We start from the raw sequence: 21610 nt of genomic DNA, 5'->3' as shown, positions 1-21610 counted from the left end.
TCAGTACACAACCAAAACCACTCTTCGATGCATCACAATAAACAACAAAGTCGTCACTGCCCTCGGGAAGTGACAGGATAGGAGCGGTGGTTAACTTCTTCTTCAAAGTTTGGAATGCTGATTCATGTGCGGGTTACCAAATGAACTTCTTGCCCTTGTGAGTCAGCGCGGTTAAAGGACGCGCAATCAGAGAGAAACCTTCGATAATAACCGGCAAGACCTAGGAATTGGCAAATATGCGTCGGAGTAGTGGGGGTCTCCCACTTGCTGATGGCTTCAATCTTGGCGGGATCAACTTTGATACCCTGGTCGCTCACAATGTAGTGACCCGAACTTTTCCATGTTTATATATATTAATTGAGATTGATATTTACATGATTAAATGTTTCCAACATGTTAAGCAATCAAACTTGTTAAGACTTGATTAATTGAAATATGTTTCATATAGACAATTGACCACCCAAGTTGACCGGTGATTCACGAACGTTAAAACTTGTAAAAAAACTATATGATGACATATATATGGTTATATATATAGTTAACATGATATTATGATAAGTAAACATATCATTAATTATATTAACAATGAACTACATATGTAAAAACAAGACTACTAACTTAATGATTTTGAAACGAGACATATATGTAACGTTTATCGTGGTAACGACATTTAATGTATATATATCATATTAAGAGATATTCGTACATCATAATATCATGATAATATAATAATTTAAAATCTCTTTTGATATTATAAACATTGGGTTAACAACATTTAACAAGATCGTTAACCTAAAGGTTTCAAAACAACACTTACATGTAACGACTAACGATGACTTAACGACTCAGTTAAAATGTATATACATGTAGTGTTTTAATATGTATTTATACACTTTTGAAAGACTTCAATACACTTATCAAAATACTTCTACTTAACAAAAATGCTTACAATTACATTCTCGTTCAGTTTCATCAACAATTCTACTCGTATGCACCCGTATTCGTACTCGTACAATACACAGCTTTTAGATGTATGTACTATTGGTATATACACTCCAATGATCAGCTCTTAGCAGCCCATGTGAGTCACCTAACACATGTGGGAACCATCATTTGGAAACTAGCATGAAATATCTCATAAGATTACAAAAATATGAGTAATCATTCATGACTTATTTACATGAAAACAAAATTACATATCCTTTATATCTAATCCATATACCAACGACCAAAAACACCTACAAACACTTTCATTCTTCAATTTTCTTCATCTAATTGAACTCTCTCAAGTTCTATCTTCAAGTTCTAAGTGTTCTTCATAAATTCCAAAAGTTCTAGTTTCATAAAATCAAGAATACTTTCAAGTTTGCTAGCTCACTTCCAATCTTGTAAGGTGATCATCCAACCTCAAGAAATCTTTGTTTCTTACAGTAGGTTATCATTCTAATACAAGGTAATAATCATATTCAAACTTTGGTTCAATTTCTATAACTATAACAATCTTATTTCAAGTGATGATCTTACTTGAACTTGTTTTCGTGTCATGATTTTGCTTCAAGAACTTTGAGCCATCCAAGGATCCATTGAAGCTAGATCCATTTTCCTATTTTCCAGTAGGTTCATCCAAGGAACTTAAGGTAGTAATGATGTTCATAACATCATTCGATTCATACATATAAAGCTATCTTATTCGAAGGTTTAAACTTGTAATCACTAGAACATAGTTTAGTTAATTCTAAACTTGTTCACAAACAAAAGTTAATCCTTCTAACTTGACTTTTAAAATCAACTAAACACATGTTCTATATCTATATGATATGCTAACTTAATGATTTAAAACCTGGAAACACGAAAAACACCGTAAAACCGGATTTACGCCGTCGTAGTAACACCGCGGGCTGTTTTGGGTTAGTTAATTAAAAACTATGATAAACTTTGATTTAAAAGTTGTTATTCTGAGAAAATGATTTTTATTATGAACATGAAACTATATCCAAAAATTATGGTTAAACTCAAAGTGGAAGTATGTTTTCTAAAATGGTCATCTAGACGTCGTTCTTGCGACTGAAATGACTACCTTTACAAAAACGACTTGTAACTTATTTTTCCGACTATAAACCTATACTTTTCTGTTTAGATTCATAAAATAGAGTTCAATATGAAACCATAGCAATTTGATTCACTCAAAACGGATTTAAAATGAAGAAGTTATGGGTAAAACAAGATTGGATAATTTTTCTCATTTTAGCTACGTGAAAATTGGTAACAAATCTATTCCAACCATAACTTAATCAACTTGTATTATATATTATGTAATCTTGAGATACCATAGACACGTATACAATGTTTTGACCTATCATGTCGACACATCTATATATATTTCGGAACAACCATAGACACTCTATATGTGAATGTTGGAGTTAGCTATACAGGGTTGAGGTTGATTCCAAAATATATATAGTTTGAGTTGTGATCAATACTGAGATACGTATACACTGGGTCGTGGATTGATTCAAGATAATATTTATCGATTTATTTCTGTACATCTAACTGTGGACAACTAGTTGTAGGTTACTAACGAGGACAGCTGACTTAATAAACTTAAAACATCAAAATATATTAAAAGTGTTGTAAATATATTTTGAACATACTTTGATATATATGTATATATTGTTATAGGTTCGTGAATCAACCAGTGGCCAAGTCTTACTTCCCGACGAAGTAAAAATCTGTGAAAGTGAGTTATAGTCCCACTTTTAAAATCTAATATTTTTGGGATGAGAATACATGCAGGTTTTATAAATGATTTACAAAATAGACACAAGTACGTGAAACTACATTCTATGGTTGAATTATCGAAATCGAATATGACCCTTTTTATTAAGTCTGGTAATCTAAGAATTAGGGAACAGACACCCTAATTGACGCGAATCCTAAAGATAGATCTATTGGGCCTAACAAACCCCATCCAAAGTACCGGATGCTTTAGTACTTCGAAATTTATATCATATCCGAAGGGTGTCCCGGAATGATGGGGATATTCTTATATATGCATCTTGTTATTGTCGGTTACCAGGTGTTCACCATATGAATGATTTTTATCTCTATGTATGGGATGTGTATTGAAATATGAAATCTTGTGGTCTATTGTTACGATTTGATATATATAGGTTAAACCTATAACTCACCAACATTTTTGTTGACGTTTTAAGCATGTTTATTCTCAGGTGATTATTAAGAGCTTCCGCTGTCGCATACTTAAATAAGGACAAGATTTGGAGTCCATGCTTGTATGATATTGTGTAAAAACTGCATTCAAGAAACTTATTTTTGTTGTAACATATTTGTATTGTAAACCATTATGTAATGGTCGTGTGTAAACAGGATATTTTAGATTATCATTATTTGATAATCTACGTAAAGCTTTTTAAACCTTTATTGATGAAATAAAGGTTATGGTTTGTTTAAAAATGAATGCAGTCTTTGAAAAACGTCTCATATAGAGGTCAAAACCTCGCAACGAAATCAATTAATATGGAACGTTTTTAATCAATAAGAACGGGACATTTCAGTTGGTATCCGAGCGTTGGTCTTAGAGAACCAGAAAATTTGCATTAGTGTGTCTTATCGAGTTTGTTAGGATGCATTAGTGAGTCTGGACTTCGACCGTGTTTTCTTTAAAAATGATTGCTTAACATTTTTGTTGGAAACTATATATTTTTAACATATGAATATTATGTGATATATTAATCTCTTAACGTGTTTGATATTATGTGATAGATGTCTACCTCTAGAACAAGTCCCATTGACTCACCTAATAATAATGAAGAGTCAAATGTAAATTGGAATGATTTGTGGACTGATTCACAAGTTCCCGAAGAGGAACCGGAAGAAGAGTCGGAACCGGAAGAAGAATCGGAACCGGAAGAAGAATCGGAACCGGATGAAGAAATAGAACCGGTGGGGGAAATAATAAAACGGTTAAGTAAAAGAAAATCCTCAACCAACCGACCAAAGTTAATTATGGTCAATGGTGTTTCCGCCAAGGAAGCAAAATATTGGGAGGATTACCAATTCTCCGATGAATCGGATTCCGACGAGAATTCCGATGATGTTATAGAAATTACCCCAACTGAATTTAAAAAGGCAAAAGAAAATAATAAGGGAAAGGGCATAAAAATAGAGAAATCTAATTCCAACCCCGATGAACTTTATATGTATCGTCAACCCCCGAAGTCCTTAAGTTGTAACAATGACCCGGGAACCTCTAAACCACCAGGTTTTTCTAAACCAATGTGGACAACGACGACTCGTATTAGGGGAACATCATATATCCCTAGAAACTTGGCAAAACGAACCAAAACCGAAGAAGAAGAAACGAGCGAGTCGGAATAAGATAGTTGTATTCGTGTGGTGTAATATATGGAATATAGTGTTCTTATGCTTTATGATATATGTAAAAATTGCTTGTATTAATAAGTATTTTTTTTTTATGAATCTAACTCTTGTCTATTTTACAGTTTAAAAACACAAAATGGATAGACAACCCAATATTTTAAGAGACCTACCCGGAGACATGATTGATGAAATCTTGTCTAGAGTCGGCCAGAATTCTTCGGCACAACTATTTAAGGCGAGATCAGTTTGTAAGACATTCGAAGAACGTTCCAAGAATGTCTTGGTTTATAAGAGACTTTCGTTTGAACGATGGGGGATATCACATTGGGAAACCCATAAGTTACGATGTGTTTACTTTGACGCATATATTGCGGGGAACCCAAATGCTATTTTACGCAACGGGTTAAGAAATCATTTTGACTCAATATATCCGAATATTGGACTTCGTGATTTAGAAAAAGCGGCTAACATGCAACATAAAGAAGCATGTTATGCTTACGGATTAGTAATGTTCGCTTCTCACCAAAGTGAGAACAAGAACATCGGGCTACAACTATTAAACAAAACGTTTCCACAAGTGACGGAGTCGGTAATTGGGGTAAGAAATGAGGTTTTTAGATTATTACGGGACTGTTGGACATTACGTAACCCTCGTCCCTTTGATGACGTTACAACACGCTGTCTTATAAACGGCCATAACGGTTATGTTGCACAAGACCAAGGATGGGAAGTAGTCCTAGTAAAACCAGAATGCATGACTTGTTTCTGGACGTATGAATTACGTGTCTTTATTGCCTTTGCTGAACGACTTGTGTACTAGCTAGAATTATCTTCACAACTATCTTGTATCAAAGTTATTGTGTGCTATATTTCATGCTTTATGTAAAATAAGCAGTATTGTAAGTTTGTAAAATATTGTATAAAAGTTTGAACGCGAAATATTATTATAATCAGTTTTTCATATAGAATTGTAGTAGTTGAATTGTATATTAGCTACTAAGTATGAACTTAACGGGTAGGTACTACCCGAATTTAAACTTATAAAACGCTAATATGAAGAAAAAGCTTTTATAAATGAGTTCATATTATGCTATGAAATACTATTAACTACTCTTAATATTCTGTATGATTAACTTGTTCCATTTGACTATTTTGAAGGAAATGGCACCGACTACTCGACATACCGTGAATATGAATGAAGAGGAATTCTGTACTTTTCTAGCTTCAAACATAGCCGCAGTACAGGCTGCGCTACATACCAACAATAACCTTGGATCTAGCAGTACAGGAAATCGTGTAGGATGCACCTACAAAGAATTCACTGCCTGCAAACCTTTAGAATTTGATGGAACCGAAGGACCGATCGGATTGAAACGGTGGACCGAGAAGGTTGAATCGGTGTTTGCCATAAGTAAGTGTACTGAAGAGGACAAAGTGAAGTACGCTACGCATACCTTCACAGGTTCTGCGTTAACATGGTGGAATACCTATCTAGAGCAAGTGGGACAAGATGATGCGTACGCACTACCGTGGTCAGCATTCAAGCACTTGATGAACGAGAAGTACCGTCCCAGAACCGAGGTCAATAAGCTCAAGACAGAACTTAGAGGGTTACGAACCCAAGGATTTGATATTACCACGTACGAAAGACGATTCACAGAATTGTGCCTATTGTGTCCAGGAGCATTCGAAGATGAGGAAGAGAAGATCGACGCGTTTGTGAAAGGATTACCGGAAAGAATCCAAGAAGATATAAGTTCACACGAGCCCGCATCCATACAACAGGCATGTAGAATGGCTCACAAACTAGTGAACCATATTGAAGAAAGAATTAAAGAACAGACTGCTGAAGAGGCCAATGTGAAGCAAGTCAAAAGAAAGTGGGAGGAAAACGGTGATAAGAATCACCAATACAACAACAACAGCAATTACAACAATAATCGCAACAATTATCCCAACAATCGCAACATCAATCGCAACTACAACAAACGGCCCAACAACAACAACAACAACAACAACAACAACAACAACAACAGCAACTACAACAATCATCCTAACAACAATAATAACCGCAACAACAACAACAATCAGAAGCAGCTATGCCAAAGGTGTGAAAAGAATCACTCGGGGTTCTGCACCAAATTTTGCAACAAGTGTAAAAGAAATGGTCATAGCGCGGCGAAGTGTGAGGTCTACGGACCAGGGGTTAATAGAACGAAAGGAACAAATGGTGTCGGAACGAGTAATGGCGGAGCAAGTAGTGTCGGAGCAAGTTATGCCAATGTAGTTTGTTATAAATGTGGAAAACCAGGCCACATTATTAGAAATTGCCCGAACCAGGAGAACACGAATGGACAAGGCCGTGGAAGAGTTTTCAATATTAATGCGGTAGAGGCACAGGAAGACCCGGAGCTTGTTACGGGTACGTTTCTTATTGACAATAAATCTGCTTACGTTTTATTTGATTCGGGTGCGGATAGAAGCTATATGAGTAGAGATTTTTGTGCTAAATTAAGTTGTCCATTGACGCCTTTGGATAGTAAATTTTTACTCGAATTAGCAAATGGTAAATTAATTTCAGCAGATAATATATGTCGGAATCGAGAAATTAAACTGGTTAGCGAAACATTTAAGATTGATTTGATACCAGTAGAGTTAGGGAGTTTTGATGTGATAATCGGTATGGACTGGTTGAAAGAAGTGAAAGCGGAGATCGTTTGTTACAAAAATGCAATTCGCATTATACGAGAAAAAGGAAAACACTTAATGGTGTACGGAGAAAAGGGCAACACGAAGCTACATCTTATTAGTAATTTGAAGGCACAAAAACTAATAAGAAAAGGTTGCTATGCTGTTCTAGCACACGTCGAGAAAGTACAAACTGAAGAAAAGAGCATCAATGATGTTCCCATTGCAAAAGAATTTCCCGATGTATTTCCGAAAGAATTACCGGGATTACCCCCACATCGATCCGTTGAATTTCAAATAGATCTTGTACCAGGAGCTGCACCAATAGCTCGTGCTCCTTACAGACTCGCACCCAGCGAGATGAAAGAACTGCAAAGCCAATTACAAGAACTTTTAGAGCGTGGTTTCATTCGACCAAGCACATCACCGTGGGGAGCTCCTGTTTTGTTTGTCAAGAAGAAAGATGGTACATTCAGGTTGTGTATCGACTACCGAGAGTTGAACAAACTTACCATCAAGAACCGCTACCCACTACCGAGAATCGACGACTTATTTGATCAACTACAAGGCTCGTCTGTTTATTCAAAGATTGACTTACGATCCGGGTATCATCAAATGCGGGTGAAAGAAGATGATATTCCAAAGACTGCTTTCAGAACACGTTACGGTCATTACGAGTTTATGGTCATGCCGTTTGGTTTAACTAATGCACCAGCTGTGTTCATGGACCTTATGAACCGAGTGTGTGGACCATACCTTGACAAGTTTGTCATTGTTTTCATTGATGACATACTTATTTACTCAAAGAATGACCAAGAACACGGTGAACATTTGAGAAAGGTGTTAGAAGTATTGAGGAAGGAAGAATTGTACGCTAAGTTTTCAAAGTGTGCATTTTGGTTGGAAGAAGTTCAATTCCTCGGTCACATAGTGAACAAAGAAGGTATTAAGGTGGATCCGGCAAAGATAGAAACTGTTGAAAAGTGGGAAACCCCGAAAACTCCGAAACACATACGCCAGTTTTTAGGACTAGCTGGTTACTACAGAAGGTTCATCCAAGACTTTTCCAGAATAGCAAAACCCTTGACTGCATTAACGCATAAAGGGAAGAAATTTGAATGGAATGATGAACAAGAGAAAGCGTTTCAGTTATTGAAGAAAAAGCTAACTACGGCACCTATATTGTCATTGCCTGAAGGGAATGATGATTTTGTGATTTATTGTGACGCATCAAAGCAAGGTCTCGGTTGTGTATTAATGCAACGAACGAAGGTGATTGCTTATGCGTCTAGACAATTGAAGATTCACGAACAAAATTATACGACGCATGATTTGGAATTAGGCGCGGTTGTTTTTGCATTAAAGACTTGGAGGCACTACTTATATGGGGTCAAAAGTATTATATATACCGACCATAAAAGTCTTCAACACATATTTAATCAGAAACAACTGAATATGAGGCAGCGTAGGTGGATTGAATTATTGAATGATTACGATTTTGAGATTCGTTACCACCCGGGGAAGGCAAATGTGGTAGCCGATGCCTTGAGCAGGAAGGATAGAGAACCCATTCGAGTAAAATCTATGAATATAATGATTCATAATAACATTACTACTCAAATAAAGGAGGCGCAACAAGGAGTTTTTAAAGAGGGAAATTTAAAGGATGAAATACCCAAAGGATCGGAGAAGCATCTTAATATTCGGGAAGACGGAACCCGGTATAGGGCTGAAAGAATTTGGGTACCAAAATTTGGAGATATGAGAGAAATGGTACTTAGAGAAGCTCATAAAACCAGATACTCAATACATCCTGGAACGGGGAAGATGTACAAGGATCTCAAGAAACATTTTTGGTGGCCGGGTATGAAAGCCGATGTTGCTAAATACGTAGGAGAATGTTTGACGTGTTCTAAGGTCAAAGCTGAGTATCGGAAACCATCAGGTCTACTTCAACAACCCGAAATCCCGGAATGGAAATGGGAAAACATTACCATGGATTTCATCACTAAATTGCCAAGGACTGCAAGTGGTTTTGATACTATTTGGGTAATAGTTGATCGTCTCACCAAATCAGCACACTTTCTGCCAATAAGAGAAGATGACAAGATGGAGAAGTTAGCACGACTGTATTTGAAGGAAGTCGTCTCCAGACATGGAATACCAATCTCTATTATCTCTGATAGGGATGGCAGATTTATTTCAAGATTCTGGCAGACATTACAGCAAGCATTAGGAACTCGTCTAGACATGAGTACTGCCTATCATCCACAAACTGATGGGCAGAGCGAAAGGACGATACAAATGCTTGAAGACATGCTACGAGCATGTGTTATTGATTTCGGAAACAGTTGGGATCGACATCTACCGTTAGCAGAATTTTCCTACAACAACAGCTACCATTCAAGCATTGAGATGGCGCCGTTTGAAGCACTTTATGGTAGAAAGTGCAGGTCTCCGATTTGTTGGAGTGAAGTGGGGGATAGACAGATTACGGGTCCGGAGATTATACAAGAAACTACCGAGAAGATCATCCAAATTCAACAACGGTTGAAAACCGCCCAAAGTCGACAAAAGAGCTACGCTGACATTAAAAGAAAAGATATAGAATTTGAAATTGGAGAGATGGTCATGCTTAAAGTTGCACCTTGGAAAGGCGTTGTTCGATTTGGTAAACGAGGGAAATTAAATCCAAGGTATATTGGACCATTCAAGATTATTGATCGTGTCGGACCTGTAGCTTACCGACTAGAGTTACCTCAACAACTCGCGGCTGTACATAACACTTTCCACGTCTCGAATTTAAAGAAATGTTTTGCTAAAGAAGATCTCACTATTCCGCTAGATGAAATCCAAATCAACGAAAAACTTCAATTCATCGAAGAACCCGTCGAAATAATGGATCGTGAGGTTAAAAGACTTAAGCAAAACAAGATACCAATTGTTAAGGTTCGATGGAATGCTCGTAGAGGACCCGAGTTCACCTGGGAGCGTGAAGATCAGATGAAGAAGAAATACCCGCATCTATTTCCAGAAGATTCGTCAACACCTTCAACAGCTTAAAATTTCGGGACGAAATTTATTTAACGGGTAGGTACTGTAGTGACCCGAACTTTTCCATGTTTATATATATTAATTGAGATTGATATTTACATGATTAAATGTTTCCAACATGTTAAGCAATCAAACTTGTTAAGACTTGATTAATTGAAATATGTTTCATATAGACAATTGACCACCCAAGTTGACCGGTGATTCACGAACGTTAAAACTTGTAAAAAAACTATATGATGACATATATATGGTTATATATATAGTTAACATGATATTATGATAAGTAAACATATCATTAATTATATTAACAATGAACTACATATGTAAAAACAAGACTACTAACTTAATGATTTTGAAACGAGACATATATGTAACGTTTATCGTGGTAACGACATTTAATGTATATATATCATATTAAGAGATATTCGTACATCATAATATCATGATAATATAATAATTTAAAATCTCTTTTGATATTATAAACATTGGGTTAACAACATTTAACAAGATCGTTAACCTAAAGGTTTCAAAACAACACTTACATGTAACGACTAACGATGACTTAACGACTCAGTTAAAATGTATATACATGTAGTGTTTTAATATGTATTTATAAACTTTTGAAAGACTTCAATACACTTATCAAAATACTTCTACTTAACAAAAATGCTTACAATTACATTCTCGTTCAGTTTCATCAACAATTCTACTCGTATGCACCCGTATTCGTACTCGTACAATACACAGCTTTTAGATGTATGTACTATTGGTATATACACTCCAATGATCAGCTCTTAGCAGCCCATGTGAGTCACCTAACACATGTGGGAACCATCATTTGGAAACTAGCATGAAATATCTCATAAGATTACAAAAATATGAGTAATCATTCATGACTTATTTACATGAAAACAAAATTACATATCCTTTATATTTAATCCATACACCAACGACCAAAAACACCTACAAACACTTTCATTCTTCAATTTTCTTCATCTAATTGAACTCTCTCAAGTTCTATCTTCAAGTTCTAAGTGTTCTTCATAAATTCCAAAAGTTCTAGTTTCATAAAATCAAGAATACTTTCAAGTTTGCTAGCTCACTTCCAATCTTGTAAGGTGATCATCCAACCTCAAGAAATCTTTGTTTCTTACAGTAGGTTATCATTCTAATACAAGGTAATAATCATATTCAAACTTTGGTTCAATTTCTATAACTATAACAATCTTATTTCAAGTGATGATCTTACTTGAACTTGTTTTCGTGTCATGATTTTGCTTCAAGAACTTTGAGCCATCCAAGGATCCATTGAAGCTAGATCCATTTTCCTATTTTCCAGTAGGTTCATCCAAGGAACTTAAGGTAGTAATGATGTTCATAACATCATTCGATTCATACATATAAAGCTATCTTATTCGAAGGTTTAAACTTGTAATCACTAGAACATAGTTTAGTTAATTCTAAACTTGTTCGCAAACAAAAGTTAATCCTTCTAACTTGACTTTTAAAATCAACTAAACACATGTTCTATATCTATATGATATGCTAACTTAATGATTTAAAACCTGGAAACACGAAAAACACCGTAAAACCGGATTTACGCCGTCGTAGTAACACCGCGGGCTGTTTTGGGTTAGTTAATTAAAAACTATGATAAACTTTGATTTAAAAGTTGTTATTCTGCGAAAATGATTTTTATTATGAACATGAAACTATATCCAAAAATTATGGTTAAACTCAAAGTGGAAGTATGTTTTCTAAAATGGTCATCTAGACGTCGTTCTTGCGACTGAAATGACTACCTTTACAAAAACGACTTGTAACTTATTTTTCCGACTATAAACCTATACTTTTCTGTTTAGATTCATAAAATAGAGTTCAATATGAAACCATAGCAATTTGATTCACTCAAAACGGATTTAAAATGAAGAAGTTATGGGTAAAACAAGATTGGATAATTTTTCTCATTTTAGCTACGTGAAAATTGGTAACAAATCTATTCCAACCATAACTTAATCAACTTGTATTATATATTATGTAATCTTGAGATACCATAGACACGTATACAATGTTTCGACCTATCATGTCGACACATCTATATATATTTCGGAACAACCATAGACACTCTATATGTGAATGTTGGAGTTAGCTATACAGGGTTGAGGTTGATTCCAAAATATATATAGTTTGAGTTGTGATCAATACTGAGATACGTATACACTGGGTCGTGGATTGATTCAAGATAATATTTATCGATTTATTTCTGTACATCTAACTGTGGACAACTAGTTGTAGGTTACTAACGAGGACAGCTGACTTAATAAACTTAAAACATCAAAATATATTAAAAGTGTTGTAAATATATTTTGAACATACTTTGATATAAATGTATATATTGTTATAGGTTCGTGAATCAACCAGTGGCCAAGTCTTACTTCCCGACGAAGTAAAAATCTGTGAAAGTGAGTTATAGTCCCACTTTTAAAATCTAATATTTTTGGGATGAGAATACATGCAGGTTTTATAAATGATTTACAAAATAGACACAAGTACGTGAAACTACATTCTATGGTTGAATTATCGAAATCGAATATGCCCCTTTTTATTAAGTCTGGTAATCTAAGAATTAGGGAACAGACACCCTAATTGACGCGAATCCTAAAGATAGATCTATTGGGCCTAACAAACCCCATCCAAAGTACCGGATGCTTTAGTACTTCGAAATTTATATCATATCCGAAGGGTGTCCCGGAATGATGGGGATATTCTTATATATGCATCTTGTTATTGTCGGTTACCAGGTGTTCACCATATGAATGATTTTTATCTCTATGTATGGGATGTGTATTGAAATATGAAATCTTGTGGTCTATTGTTACGATTTGATATATATAGGTTAAACCTATAACTCACCAACATTTTTGTTGACGTTTTAAGCATGTTTATTCTCAGGTGATTATTAAGAGCTTCCGCTGTCGCATACTTAAATAAGGACAAGATTTGGAGTCCATGCTTGTATGATATTGTGTAAAAACTGCATTCAAGAAACTTATTTTTGTTGTAACATATTTGTATTGTAAACCATTATGTAATGGTCGTGTGTAAACAGGATATTTTAGATTATCATTATTTGATAATCTACGTAAAGCTTTTTAAACCTTTATTGATGAAATAAAGGTTATGGTTTGTTTAAAAATGAATGCAGTCTTTGAAAAACGTCTCATATAGAGGTCAAAACCTCGCAACGAAATCAATTAATATGGAACGTTTTTAATCAATAAGAACGGGACATTTCACACAACATGAGCCAGAAATTGTACTTCCTTCAACCAAAATTCACACTTGGAGAATTTGGCGTAAAGTTGCTCTTGTCTCAAGAGTTCAAGTACTAGTCGGAGGTGTTGCTCGTGCTCTTCTTCACTCCTAGAGTAGATGAGGATATCATCTATGAAGACGATAACAAACTTATCCAAGTAAGGCTTGCAGACACGATTCATGAGGTCCATGAACACGGCAGGTGCATTTTTTAAACCGAACGGCATCACGAGAAACTCATAATGACCATAACGAGTCCTGAATGCAGTTTTCATCACGTCACTTTCCTTCACCCTCAACTAGTGATAGCCGGATCGCAAATCGATCTTTGAATAAACGCTCGATCCTTGTAGTTGATCAAAAAGATCGTCAATTCGTGGAAGAGGATACCGATTCTTGATAGTCAATTTGTTGAGTTCACGGTAGTCGATACACATACGGAAGGATCCATCCTTCTTCTTCACAAACAACACAGGTACGTCCCAAGACGAGAAGCTTGGTTGGATAAACCCTCGATCTAATAGCTCTTGTAGTTGACTCTGTAATTCTTGCATCTCGGAAGGTGCGAGTCTATAAGGTGCGCGAGCTACAGGTGCTGCTCCTGGCACTAAATCAATCTGAAACTCTACTGCTCTCTGCAGCGGCAATCCAGGTAATTCCTCTGGGAAGACATCAGAAAATTCGTTCACAATTCAAACGTCGTTCACGCTCTTCACCTCAGTTTCTACCGCTTTCACATGTGCTAGGACAGCAAAACGTCCCTTCTTCATAATCTTTTGCGCTTTCACGCAACTAATGAGGTTCAACTTCGAGGTACATCTCTCTCCATAGATAACCAGTGGTTCGCCATCTCCTTGTGGTATGCGAAGTGCTTTATCTCCACAGATAATATCGGCCTTTGTCTTGCTCAACCAATCCATACCGACGATCACGTCAAAGCTTCCCAGTTTGATAGGTATCAAATCAATTTCGAAATCTGCACCAGCTATGTTGATAATAGCTCCACGACTAATATGGTCAACCTTTTCAAGTTTTCCATTGGCGACCTCGACAAGCATACTCTCTTTTAACGGGACTAATGACCAATTAATCTTATCGCAAAAATGTTTACATACATAACTTCTATCCGCACCAGTATCAAACAAGACAGAAGCTAAAAGATTATTGATTGTGAATATACCTGTCACCAAGTCGGGGTTATCACGTGCATCCCTTGCATTAACATTAAAAGCTCTACCACGGGGTGGCCTGCCATCTTTTCGCTTGTTGGGGCATGCATTTCTGAAATGGCCCATCTGTCCACATTCGTAGCACTTCTTAGGTCCATTGGTGTTCGGTTTCCCATTCAAAGTGGTGACCTTGCAGTCCTTTCCGATATGCCCAGCCCATTGGCACTTCTCACAGATAACATTGCAATATCCAGTATGGTGCTTGTAGCACCGCTTGCATTGTGGTAAGGTTCCTTTGTAGTTCGGGTTGGTGTTGGTGTTGTTGTTGGGATTAGGGTTTCCACCGTTGTTGTGCCTCTTGGCGGGGGTTTGATCGTAGTTTCTCCCCCTATTGCTGTTGTTGTTGTTGTTGTGGTTGTTGTGGTTGTTGTCCCATTTCCTCTTTTCGCTACTACCAGCCTCAAACTTAGCCTTCTCCGGCTCATCAATAAGAATCTGATTCATGAGAGTATGCGCCATGCGCATTGCTTCGGGAACATTCGGTGGTTTGGATGAGGTGACGTTTCCTTTGATGGACTTAGGGAGTCCCGAGAAGTATTTCTCCATGCGCTTGAATTCGGGGGTGACCATGGTCAGAGACATCAGTGCTAACTCCAAAAACCTACGATTGTAACTGTTAAGGTCGTTCCCTACGGCCTTCAACTGCATGAATTCAATTTCCATCTTCTGAATTTCGGTTCTCGGACAATACTCATCAATCATAGCCGCCTTGAATTCCTCCCATGGCGTAGCATACGCCTCATCGATACCTTTCGCTTGAGCTAACGTGTTCCACCACATTAGCGCGCTGTCAGATAGCGTGCAAGATGCAAACTTGGTCTTATTGTCCTCTGAACAGTTGCTAACTCGGAATACTGATTCAAGTTTCTCGAACCATCTGGTGAGACCAACTGGTCCCTCGGTGCCGCTGAAGTTATGCGGTTTGCAGCTCTGGAATTCCTTGTATGTACACCCATTTCGAACGGGTGGAATAACCGGTGGTGGTGGCGGTGGAGCTTCGAGATTTCTTTCTGCTAGGGTTGCAGCGACTCGTTCGTTTATCATGTCCTCAATCTGGGCGGCGGTAGGTGTGGATCTTCCGTTAGCCATGGTATTCTAAACAAAATTTTTGACTCAAGTCAAAATCCAGTATGCAAGTAGTAATAATACAGTATATAGTGACCAACATGGAATCAAAACATCACATGTTATTAAATAATGCATCTAGGTACAAATACCACAGAATCATCGTACAGCAATGTAAATAGAACATCGTGCAAGAATTAAATAACACAAAGTTCCATTCATTAATAATAATAAGTTTCATACATCTGAATAAGTTCGTACAATACATATGAAATACATGAAACTATATCTAGATTACATCATGAAATCTAAATACAAGGTCCTACGGTGAAGGCGGGTGAACTGCTCCTCGAGCCAACTGCTCCTCGAGCTCAGTGACTCGAGCTCGGAGAGTCTCTATCTCCCTCATCAGTTCCTCGTTAGAGGGAGCTGGTGGGGCAGGCAGTGCAGGTGGGGCGGGTGGTGCGGGTGGTGCTGATGTAGATGGTCCGGCTCCGGATGTAGACGGTACGTCCCTAGATGTAAGTGGTCCGTATCTAAATCTAGGTAGTACGGTTCCAGGAATAGTCAATACGTAACGGGGAACCTTACGTATCTGTGGGTCAGCAGGGTATGGCACAACTCGTTTACGAGCAGTAACCCTACGACGATGGCCAAATGCGTCAGTAAAAGCACGACCTCCATTCACCCCTGGAATGACGGTGCCGTCGAAATGGTACCGCTTCTTCGGCGGGGTGGAGGGTGCCTGAATAGGTCTATCAGCAGGATCCTCATCATCACTGGAGTCGTCTGATGATGAAGAATCGGCGGATGATGAGTCATCCGAATCGTGTGGTGGTGACACTGGTGGCTGAGCTGGTAATCCGAAGCGTCCGAAGGCAGCCAACATCTGTCTGTGTCTGCCTGGCGGAATCACGACTAAACGTCCATCGGGAGTGCGTCAGCAAGGCGTGCGCATGTGGTTACGAAATGGCCCTTCCCCGAACTCCACGGGGATCTCAATACCACCAATGCGGGGCTGTGACCTCGAGGGTCCGGGAGCAGACACTGGGGCAGGTGCACTAGTACCAGCTCCGGAAGTAGAAGCGCCGGGATCACTAGTGGGTGTCGGCGCCGGTGTATCGGCAGTAGCAGCAGCAGGTGTAGCAGTAGGTAGGGCGACGGGGTCTGAGTCTGTACTGCCCGAAATGCCAGTAGGTGGAACATCCGACATCTGAACAAGGAAAAATAAATTTTCCATGTCAGTATGTCATAAAGCAAGCAATTAATAGGCCAACAGTTTAAATCATGTATAACAGTAACTAGCATGGCAATAACAGCAATTCGTATGAAAGTAGCATGAAATCAAAAGCAAGTAGCATCATGCAGTAGTGATATCATGTAGTAGCATACGGCATATAGCAGAAAAAGTAAGTATTAGCATGTAGTAAGCTCAGTGGAAACAAGTAAACTAGCAAGTTGTAGATTAGTCCTATTAGTGAATCCTACTCGGGTCGGTCTTAGACTCACTAATGCAACCTAATTCCCTACAACCAATGCTCTGATACCAAATGTGATGCCCCGTACAACACCATTGTGTACGAATCATCAACAACAGGATCACTACAAGGTTAAGTACTATATGCTGTAACAAAAGAAGTTGCATTCACGATAAAAAGGTGATGTCATAACCGACATCAAATGTTTTACATTCCAAACGTATGCTTCACTAAGTAGAAGCAATAATTAAGTGTACGTGACCACAATGGTCGTTACAAGTCATAGTTCAAAAGTACGAATGTTTGAATGCAAAGTAAAGTAGTTCATGCGTGGACAACTCTAAGCAGCGGGTGTCTACAGCATAACAAGTAAGACAGCGGAAGCTAACCTCAAGCACCTGAGAAAAACATGCTTAAAAATGTCAACACAAAGGTTGGTAAGCTATAGTTTAAGTATAACAGTATGTATGGTAGGCCACGAGATTTCAGTGCTACAAAGAGCGTTTCAAAACAGTATGATAAAGTATATGTTAACCGTGGGCACTTGGTAACTAACTTAACGTTTATACCCCCTGAAAGTACACTTGGCAAGTGTGTATGTCTACGAAGTATTAAACACAAGTTAAATGCTAGCGCTACTAGCCCGAGTGGGGATGTCAAACCATATGGATCCATATCTAAGATTCGCGTTCACGGTTCAAAAACCAATGATTAAACGTTACCGAGCTAAAGGGAATGTTTATGCCATTGTATAACCCACACATATATAAGTTTAAGTACTCGTTCCTAGTATGTAAAACATAAAATCCGCATGTATTCTCAGTTCCCAAAATAAGTTAAAGTAAAAAGGGAATGCTATAACTCACAATGATATGTAGCTGTAAAGTAGTAGTCAGGAAAGGTGTGCAAGTAAATGGTCCGAAGTCCTCAACCTAAGTCAAATAGTACTAAGTCAGTAAATCGTCTTAATAGGTTTAAAAGTATGTAATTAAGGTCTTAAGGGTCATCATCATTCATCATCAAACAAAAGGCGTAAAGTAAGTTTCGTTTATGAAAGTAGTTTTCAACAAAGTCTGAATTTAGTCAGTCACCACGGCCTCTACCCTTACTGAATTAAGGTGAGACCAGTGGCCATGGCTCCGTCTATGAGTCCCTTAAGTGTGGTAAAATTTACAGAAGCAAACTCGTCTTGTTTTGACCATGGCGACGGTCTAAGTGCGAGTAGGTCAGAAATTTCTGCACAACATTAAAGGACATAGTAACGATCGGAGGGCCATAAATCCTAAACCGTAACTCGGATTAAGACGAGTCCTATATGAAAAGTTATCTAATCAAAAAGTTCTATCTAAAATTCAAGGTTAGAACAGCCCAGGTCTACTGGTCTGTTCCATAAGCATCAGGTCAGTAGGTTTTGGACAGAAGCAGTGAGTTTAAGTGGGTTCCGGTGGTCTTGGTGCTTGATGTTCATCATGGTTCTCGTCCTTGATGCATATAGATTCAAGTGTACAACTCATTGATGTATCTACATCATCTTAACCAAGTCTTGACCATCATAACCCTAGTGTAAGTCTAAGACATGAAGCACAACTCACTTAAGAGTTGTATGAAGTTTGATGAACCAAGGTTACATCAAAGTCTTAGATCTAACACCTACATGAACTTTAAAGCCAATAACAAGTTACAAACTTGAAAGTAAACTAACTAATCAAGATCTTAAGATGTAGAACATAGTTCTTTAGTTAGATCTTGAAGATCCAAGACCCAAAAGTCTAGATCAAGCATAAGTATACAAAGTTATTTTTAAAGAAAACTTATTTACATGTTCTTGAACCTTTAAGTTATCTTTTAGTTCCAAGAGATATGAGATCAAGACTAACTTGTAGTACTTGACCAACAACAACCAAAATCATACAATTAAAGTGCAAGTAACATTAAATAAACAAGTAAAAGGTTCATGGTTTGTTCATACTTTTAAAGATTCAACCAAGGTTTGATCTTTAAGTAAAGTAAACTTTAAGTTTACTTCAAGAACTACAAGTATGATTTTAATCAACACATGAACTTTATAATCTTTTGAAACAAGTAAGGTAGAACATAACTAGATAGATTATGTCTTGTTGTTCTTGTTATAACAAGATAAAAATGAAGAATCAAACTAGTGAGTTTATTCTTGTAACATGAAGATAAGTAACTACAACATGACTTAAATAACTAGTAATCAAAGACAAGTAACATTTAAATAAAAGAATGATGATGATGAAGATGTAGATTTCGATTTTGTTTGAAGAAAAGAAGAGAAGAAGTTGTTCAAAACACTTACAAGAAAGAGAGAGTTTGAGAGAAAAGTTACAAGTATTCTTTGTGTGTGTTTGAGAATGAGAGAGTTTGTGAGTAAGTAGTAAGTAAAAAAATTTTTTTGACTCCCTCCTCTTCCACAAAAAGCTACGGCCAGCAGCCTCTCAAGGGGGGGATGGAGTTGTTTTGTGGTTACATGCTTGTTAAAGTTTGAAAAGGTAGATAAAAGGGGTGGTTACATGGGGATTAAGAGCAAACTAGATTCCAAGCAAGTTAACTAACTAGTTACCTCACTAAATGATACTTACACTTGAAGACATGGGCTAACTAAGTCCACTTAAAAGGTAGGGTGGGCTTGGAAGTCCAATAACATGAGTCCATTACACTAACAAAGCCCAAGTTCAAATAAATCACAAGTTAAACCAATTAAAGCCCAAGTAACTAACTAATAGCCTTAGTTAATTAAAATGATTAATAAATTTAATCATGAATGTAAATAATATCTAAAAATATTATTCGTGAAAGTTCCGGGTGTCACAAAGACGTTTCGGGCACTTAAAAGTCAAGTACGGGCAATCATAGCAACATGTAAATGTAATAACATACATTCGTTTAATCACACGTATTAATAATAGTAATTATTAATAAATAAACGTTGGAAATTCCAGGGTCGTTACAATTAGCATAGAAATGATTAAATTTTACCAAAGTTTCCAAACATATTGTTGTTTGTGTTGAATGATAAATGGTGCACATCATTTGTTCATTTCGTCTTGTTGTTATTTCACATATATTTTGCATCTTGTCGTCAAAATTAGTTGCTTTTGCTGAACTTAATGCCAGTCTTTGAAAATGCATTGTTTTACCCTGTTGTATACATAAGATAAACTGTAAACATATATACATATTTTTGAAGTTTGGTATATTACCCCACATTCAAAAATTATTAAAATCTAATAATAAAAGTTAGAAAATTATAAAAACTATTACAATATTAACATAAGTATTAAATGTATCAACATTACAAATAATAAAATAAATTAAACTAAGTAGACTAGGGATGATACTGATACCAGTAGGGGTTCCATGCATAACCGTATGTGTTATAGAATGCTTCGGCTGGGTTATACGTAGGATACGGTGGTTGGATCTCTATAGAACAGGGAGGAAATACGGGCGATGGAGTAGGAATATAGTTTCTACCTACATGTTGGCAATGAGCTATGATTTGGTTTTGATGAACTTGCCAATCTTCAAATGCTCGATGTCTAGCATTTTCATACTCTTGTGAAGCTATAAACCTTTGCATTTCTGTCATTTCATTTCCCCCTCCCACATTACCTGGTTGTTGGTTTCTCTCAACCTGTGGATGTCTACCATGGTATTGTACTGCGGCGTTATTTCACCTCTTCAAAACCTTCGCACCATGGTATACATTTAAACCAATTGTATCGTGGAGTTCTGGTTCTTCGACTAATAATCCCCCCGACTTATATCCACATTGAGATACTCAGCAATTAGTGTAATAAATATGCCACCTCCTATTATACTTTGTGGTCTCATCCCCCTAACCATAGCTGATAAATAATAACCCACACAATAAGGTATACTTACAGCGCTTTGTGGGTCTCGAATACACATGTGGTAAAACAAATCCTGTTCATTTACCTTTTCCTTATTCTTACCTCGTTGTGTAATTGGATTGGCTAAAAACCTATGAATTACTCTTAACTCTGCTCTATCTATATCCAAATAAGAGTAATTTCCCCCTTTAAATCGGTGATGGCTAGTCATTTGACTCCATACACCATGCGTATCAAAATTTTCATCAATTTTCCTACCGTTCAATATCAACCCTCTACAATCGACAGATGCTAACTCCTCAGGCGTATATATACGTAAGGCCTGAGCCATGTCTAGTAAAGACATGTGGCGCATCGAACCTCCTAACAAAAATCTAATAAAAGATCGATCGGTTAAACTAACTACCCGATCATTTATTTCTATACCACACAATAATTCTTCACACCATAATTTATATACAGGTCTACGCATGCTGAATAATCGTACCCAATCGTTAAAAGTAGA

Source organism: Rutidosis leptorrhynchoides, chromosome 2, assembly GCF_046630445.1.
Source record: "Rutidosis leptorrhynchoides isolate AG116_Rl617_1_P2 chromosome 2, CSIRO_AGI_Rlap_v1, whole genome shotgun sequence".
In the NCBI taxonomy this organism is placed as follows: domain Eukaryota; kingdom Viridiplantae; phylum Streptophyta; class Magnoliopsida; order Asterales; family Asteraceae; genus Rutidosis; species Rutidosis leptorrhynchoides.
Note: the sequence above shows the minus strand (reverse complement) of the source record.